The sequence below is a fragment of the Heteronotia binoei genome, chromosome 10 (genome assembly GCF_032191835.1).
Source record: "Heteronotia binoei isolate CCM8104 ecotype False Entrance Well chromosome 10, APGP_CSIRO_Hbin_v1, whole genome shotgun sequence".
In the NCBI taxonomy this organism is placed as follows: Eukaryota; Metazoa; Chordata; class Lepidosauria; order Squamata; family Gekkonidae; genus Heteronotia; species Heteronotia binoei.
Genome location: NC_083232.1, coordinates 64,075,730 through 64,081,729, shown reverse-complemented (window position 1 = coordinate 64,081,729; position 6,000 = coordinate 64,075,730). Strand labels below are relative to the sequence as shown.

Here is a 6,000-nt window from a genome sequence, read left to right as displayed (position 1 = left end):
CAGCCAGGGCTTCTCTTGATCTTTGAGATGCCCTGGGTGGTGAGTCTTGGCTCAGGATCTGGGAGACCCAGGTTCAATTCCTCGCCCTGTCGTGGGGATAAAATAGGCAAGGAAGAACCAGGCAAGCCAGCCTGAACTCCTTGGAGAAAGGACGGCACAAAAATGTATTGAAATAAAGGAAAGAAGTAGCGGCTAGGACCGCACAGTAACTAGCCCCTGACCCGCCCCCTCCTCCCCGTGTATCGGCGGGTAAAATCCGAGTTCCCCCCATGCAGTTTGTCAGGTGCAAACTGGTGCCAAATATTGCGTGACTAGGGAGAGGGGGCGCCGCCGCCAGGGCTCTGCCAAACAATCCGGAGTCTTGCTCCATTTGTGTCGCTCGCTTTTTTCCCCTCCCCGCCTGCCTGCCTCCCGCGCTACTCTCTCTCTCTCCCTCCCACCCAGCCAGCCAGCCAGCCAGCCGGGTCATTTCAGGACACAGGCCGCCTCTCGCCCTAGGAAAAGCCGCAGCCTCCTCGCTGTCTCCCGTTGGTCTCCTCGAGCCGTGTTTGGCAGGTAAGCCCGTCCCCCTTTCGCATTCCCCTCTCGCGAGGCGTGCTGGGGGTGGGGGCGGCGAGAGCCGGGGGGCGGCGAGAGCCGGGGGGCGGGGGGGGGGGCTTCGCTCTTACTTCACAAGCCAGCCAACAAACCCGCGCCGGGGCAAGCAGGCGAAGGGGAGCTTGCGATAGGGTGAGGGAGGGGAAGGCGCGAGGAGACTGTAACGCGGCAACCACCGAGGCTTGCAGAGAAAGGCGGGTGGATATAAATGGAGTTGCTAATTAAAAATATATGGCGCGGAAGCCTTTTGGCGGGCATGAAGAGCAAAATAAAGCGAGAGGGAGGAAGAGGGAAAAAAAGGAGGGGAATTGGTATTTGCCAAAATGATTTAGCGCAAATTAGTCATGCATAGCGATCCTAATCACGTTTAACCAAGCTATTCGGAGTGACTGTGTAGACTTCAAAAGCAGCCACCTATGAGTTAATTCCTCCGTTGAGACCCCTAGCAAATAGGCGTTGGATATCAAACCTCATGGGCCAAAGAAAAGCGGAACCTTTTCAGATTATTATTTTGGAGTATGCTGTGAGATTCGAAGACATTCTACTTCCCTCTTCAGTCTTGTGCAGTTCAGTAGGATTTACAAACCGATCACATGTGGCTTTTCTCAGAAGCTAAGCGCTATTCTGACAAGTAATTGCGGATAGGACTGCAGCCTTATTTACAGGCTACTGGTAGTGTGCATGGAATTGCTGCTCTAGTTTGTATACTGTCAAATAGGATTTTGGGAGCGGTAGTTATTAAGTAAGGGTGTGGTTTTGTGTATGTGTCTTGGAAGAGGTTTTCCCCAAGATTCAAATTAAAGCTGTTTCACTGTCAAGCCCCTTCAAGATAAAGCAGAGAGTAGAAAACCACATTAAAGGGGGTGGGAGGGAAACAAGTTGATTGCTGTATAATTTTGTATGGTAGGAATTGTGTAGGAGAGGCCATGCTCCAAGTGAGAGATGGCCGTTCACCTGGCTGCAGTGCTTCCAAGAGCAGTGTGTCCTTGTGGTGTATAGTATCTGGTCTATACGCAGGCAGGCAAGAAAAAGTTTAAAAGTCTAAATAAAGGAGTTGAAATGTGGGACATGAAGTGTTGGCCCAAGAGCCTTGGAAAAATGTAACAGCTGATGAGGAGATTCCTCCTCTGAGTTTATTTAGGATCTGAGCCTGATGCTGAGTGGATGCCAGGGATCTGTGTTCATATGCTGCTCTTGCTGCAAAGTAAGCAAGATGCAGCTTTTGCCTGAGGCCATCCCATTTCTTTTATCCAGCTATGCAAGCAGACAAGTCAGACAGCCATCGTCCATGATGCTTTGGGGCCTTCCCTAGCCCTCCTCCATTGGACAGCCAGCAAGCACAGTGACTGCTTCATTCTGTGTTTGTGTTCCGTATTCACACTTGCCCACTAAACTGATGATGGAGATAGTGGGGAAATTAAAAGGGGATAACACTTATGTGTTTACTGATTGACCACAAAACTGGGTCTGCCCCTCCCAACAGCTGTTATTTAATCATGAGATGTGATTTACCTCCTCCGGCTTGCAAATAGTTATATAGCCCTGCCCCACCACAGGAATTTCCCAAACAAACCACTGAAGATGGTTGAGATTTTGTTAATGGTAGTATAAAGATGTCAAAAGTGTTCACTTTTTCCATTATTTACTCCAGAAATTTTTAATATAACTGCTTCCTGTTGAAATCTAGGTTACCGTCCTGAGTTTATATTTTTAGGCACAAAGAAAATACAGGGCTATATTTTCAATATAATCTATCCCATGTTAATTCTACTTTTAATCCAAGGAGCTGAGAGGTATGAGGTTTCATTGTCCAATTTACTCTCAACCTGTAAAGTAGGTAGAGTTGCCCAGACCGACTGCTATGGAGGGAGGCCTTCAGCCAGAAACTAGCGTTGTCCACTGTTGTTCTAAGTGGTGGTACAGAATGTTTTTTTAAAAAAAGTTGGCATCACATAAGCTGTAATGTTACTTCCAGGGAAAACCAAGAAGTGATAAGCAGTTCTAGGCATCCCTGGAAACTATGGTAAAACTATAGAGTTTCCGCAGTTCCTAGAGCTACCAGATATCACTTCCACATTTTCCCAGAAAAGGCATCTTAGCACATGCACCATAGTATGTCCTCCATGTTTCTACCCGCCAAGCGCTTGCCAATTGCCAGGAACCCTAAAGGTAGGTGTGGTGGACCAGGCCCGTGTCTGCTAGTTGGCCCTGGCCCTGCCCACCCCTTCCTGCTATGCTGACCTGAGCTGTTCCACTCTGCTGCCTCAGGGTATCGCTGCCACCACTGTCCCTGTCTGGGGCACCAGTTAGGCAGGACAGCCTCCTAACCTCCCCCTCTGGACTCACTAGTAACCTGTCTCAGGGCTTTCCAGGGATCTTTAGGGCTTCGCTGGAGAGTTGGCAACCACCTGTTGTATCACTTCTTTCCACCCTAGAGATTCCCCAGCCCACTTCTAGTGTTCCAAGCAGTTGGGGGGAACTAGGTGGTACAGAGGGACTCAAGACTAACAATCAAAGTATTTATTTACAGTCTGTGACTATTTACAGGCATTTCAAAAAGTGAATGGAAGAAACAAATCAAAGTAGGGGAAAAAACGCTCCTCCTCTTCCTGTTTTAAGACTTGCCCTAACTGGATGACATGCAGGGAAGGCACATTACTTAGTTTCAGTTGGATAGTCTTTCATATCCTTTAAGATGGCCACTCATTCTGGCCTAAGGAGAAAAGCTCTACCACCTGCAGTCCCCAACTGTACCTTTCTGGGATTGTTGCAAACTGAGGGCTTCCCACCCCAAATCCCCTATATAAAATACAGTTCCCACCCAGGAACTGGTTTACGTCCTGCAGTGTTATGGGAGATAGACCTGAAAGGCTTCCTCTCTCAAGGAAGCCTCCTCAGAATTGCTGGTTCCAGACAGGAGGGGAGGGGGGGATGAGGAGGAGACTAGGCCAAAGTCTGCCTCCAGTTCACAGTCTTCTCCTAGCCAACTCCCAGTTAAAGACCAGCCAGAATGGCATTTCTCCACAGTAGGCCAGGCTGAAAGTGAGTGATTAGTTAGTAAGGTGGTTGAGAAAATATGTCCTGTGCTTTTAATAGAGATTTGATGGGATGCTCTTTATTGAGTGATGTTACTTTCCCCCAGTAAAGCTGCCTATTTTCACATGCTAAGCTTTTATGAAAGGGACAGGACTTTTTTTTCTTGAGGCCTTTCAGCAACCCTACTTAATCACCTAGTGAGTTGTATTTTTATTCGCAACTGTTATGCCATTAAAGGTTTGGTATGGTACTTAGTGAGTTTTTTAAATGGCTGAGTGGAGGTTCAAGCTTGCTTAGTCCAACACTTCCTAACCGCTGCACCACATTGATGGGGAAGAACCTTTGCATAAAGGAACATTAGTTTGACTTATTAGAGGGCCCTAGCCCAACCATAGGCAGCTTCAGAGCTTTTTTTGAGCAGGATGCACAGGAATGCAGTTCCAGCTGGCTTGGCCAGGGCTCAGGCTCAAAAAAATGCCTCAGGCAGAGTAAAGGCACTAGACAGCCGCACACTCCCAGACCATGCGCTCCATCTTCTGCTGCCTTCAGTCTCCAACAGGCTTGGGAAGAGTTAGAGACATGGAGCCACTCACAAGTGCCCCCTGCTGGGAGAAGCTGAGCCTGCCACTAACCTCTCCACTGCAGGTGGCTCTCTCTCTCTGGCCATGTTGGTGGTGGGGAATGAAACAAGGTCTCATTTGGCTGTGTGAGAACGCACATCCATGGAATGCAGCTAATGGCACTGTACTGTTCTGTGTCAATATGCAGAAAGTAACCTACAGAACGGGTGAAGTCACTTCAGGTGTGGCTCAATATGCAAATGATTCCCTGCTGGGCTTTTTCTACAAAAAAAGCCCTGAGCAGCTGAGTTTTATCAATGGCACGTCTGCCTGCCCCTCCTCATTTGCTCTCCTGGCTTCCTTCCTATAAAACTCTTATTGTGTTGTATAGTTGGTTTGGTAGTAGTTCACTTTGTAACTGTGAATTACATTTATGTTTGTGGAGATACATTTTAAAATATGAGGGCAATGTCTGCAGAGGTGTTCATTGCTTCATTACTCCTTCCAGGTTTCTATTTTACTCCATAAATTAACAGAGCCCATCCTATATCTCTTTTCCTATCACCACAGTAAACATTTTTCATATGCTAAATAGTGGATTCAGACCATAGCCTACACACTCAGCAAAAAAGAATATGTTCTGTTAATTTGTATGCATTTTTCAGTGTGCAGAATGTAAATTTCCTTGGTACAAAATTTTTATTTTTGGTTAACAACAGGATGTGAGCAGCCGTAACTATATAAAGATACAATTGTGACATCATTCTAGATCTTTGACAGTTGTAGAGGGTTCACCGAGGTCCTTTGTCTTTCTGAGCTTTCTGCTTCATTACCAACTGTGCAACCATTATTGTGAAGCCTATCACTAACACCTCTGTGTTTGAAGGGTAAATTGCTACTTCTAGAGAGACTACTGTTTTATATAATGTACCTTTTATGTGGGATACTGATATAAGACATTTGTGAATGAAAATACTTTTTATTGTTGTTTGAAAGAACTGGCGTATTAAGGTGTTATTCAGGTTTTCACAGCAAGCTGCCAGGAAATCAGGAAAGAGCATTGAAGTTCAGTAGTCAGACATTTTTGTCTCAAACCGCAGTGTAAATGTTCTAGAGAATGATCACATTACATTTACAGTAAATGACAAAAGTTGGCAACTCCAATAAAAGTACTCTTGGTCCATTGCCATAATAAGTTTAGAAACTTATTACCTTGGAGTAGGCCTGTACAATCCACAGGCTGTACATGCCGTGGCAATCATGTATGGCGTTTTGCCGGAGCTTTATACTCTCCTGGTTTTGCTTCAAGACCAGGGGCTTTATCGCACACCATCCAAGCCACAGTACATAGCTGGCAAGTCACCTTCAGTTCAAGGGCTATGCATGTCTAGGCCAGCTCCAGAGACTATAGAAAGCAAGCCCAGTTTAATTCTGTTGCAGCAAAAAAAAAAGGGGTGTGTGTGGCACCTTAAATATTGACAGATTTATTATATCATAAATGTCTGCAGGCAAGGGCCCACTTATTTATTCATGAATTTAGGAGGTTTTTATGCTGCCTCATCAGAGGCTTGCATTGGCGTAGATTTCAGATAACAAATGAACTAATATACAAACTTTATCAGATGCCTCGACTGAAACTTTACTATTCAGATACAAAAACTCACAGGTGTATGTGTTTGGGGGGAGAGAATGTGGAACATAGCATAAAACAGCCATTAAATATATGACATTTCTATGCAAAAATTTAAAATATATTTGATAAGCTTACTGACCACACATAACCATTGTATTCTGGTCTACCTAGTTG

General features: G+C 45.7%; 1 protein-coding gene across 1 annotated transcript in view; it reads left to right on the top strand.

Annotated features, from left to right (window-relative positions):
• The first annotated feature begins 446 nt into the window (after positions 1 to 446).
• THRB (thyroid hormone receptor beta) overlaps positions 447 to 6,000 on the top strand; it is a 259,087-nt gene continuing 253,533 nt past the window's right edge. The window contains exon 1 of the mRNA XM_060248793.1: positions 447 to 555. The gene's annotated coding sequence lies outside the window, so the exon portion shown is untranslated. The remainder of the gene's footprint in view (positions 556 to 6,000) is intronic.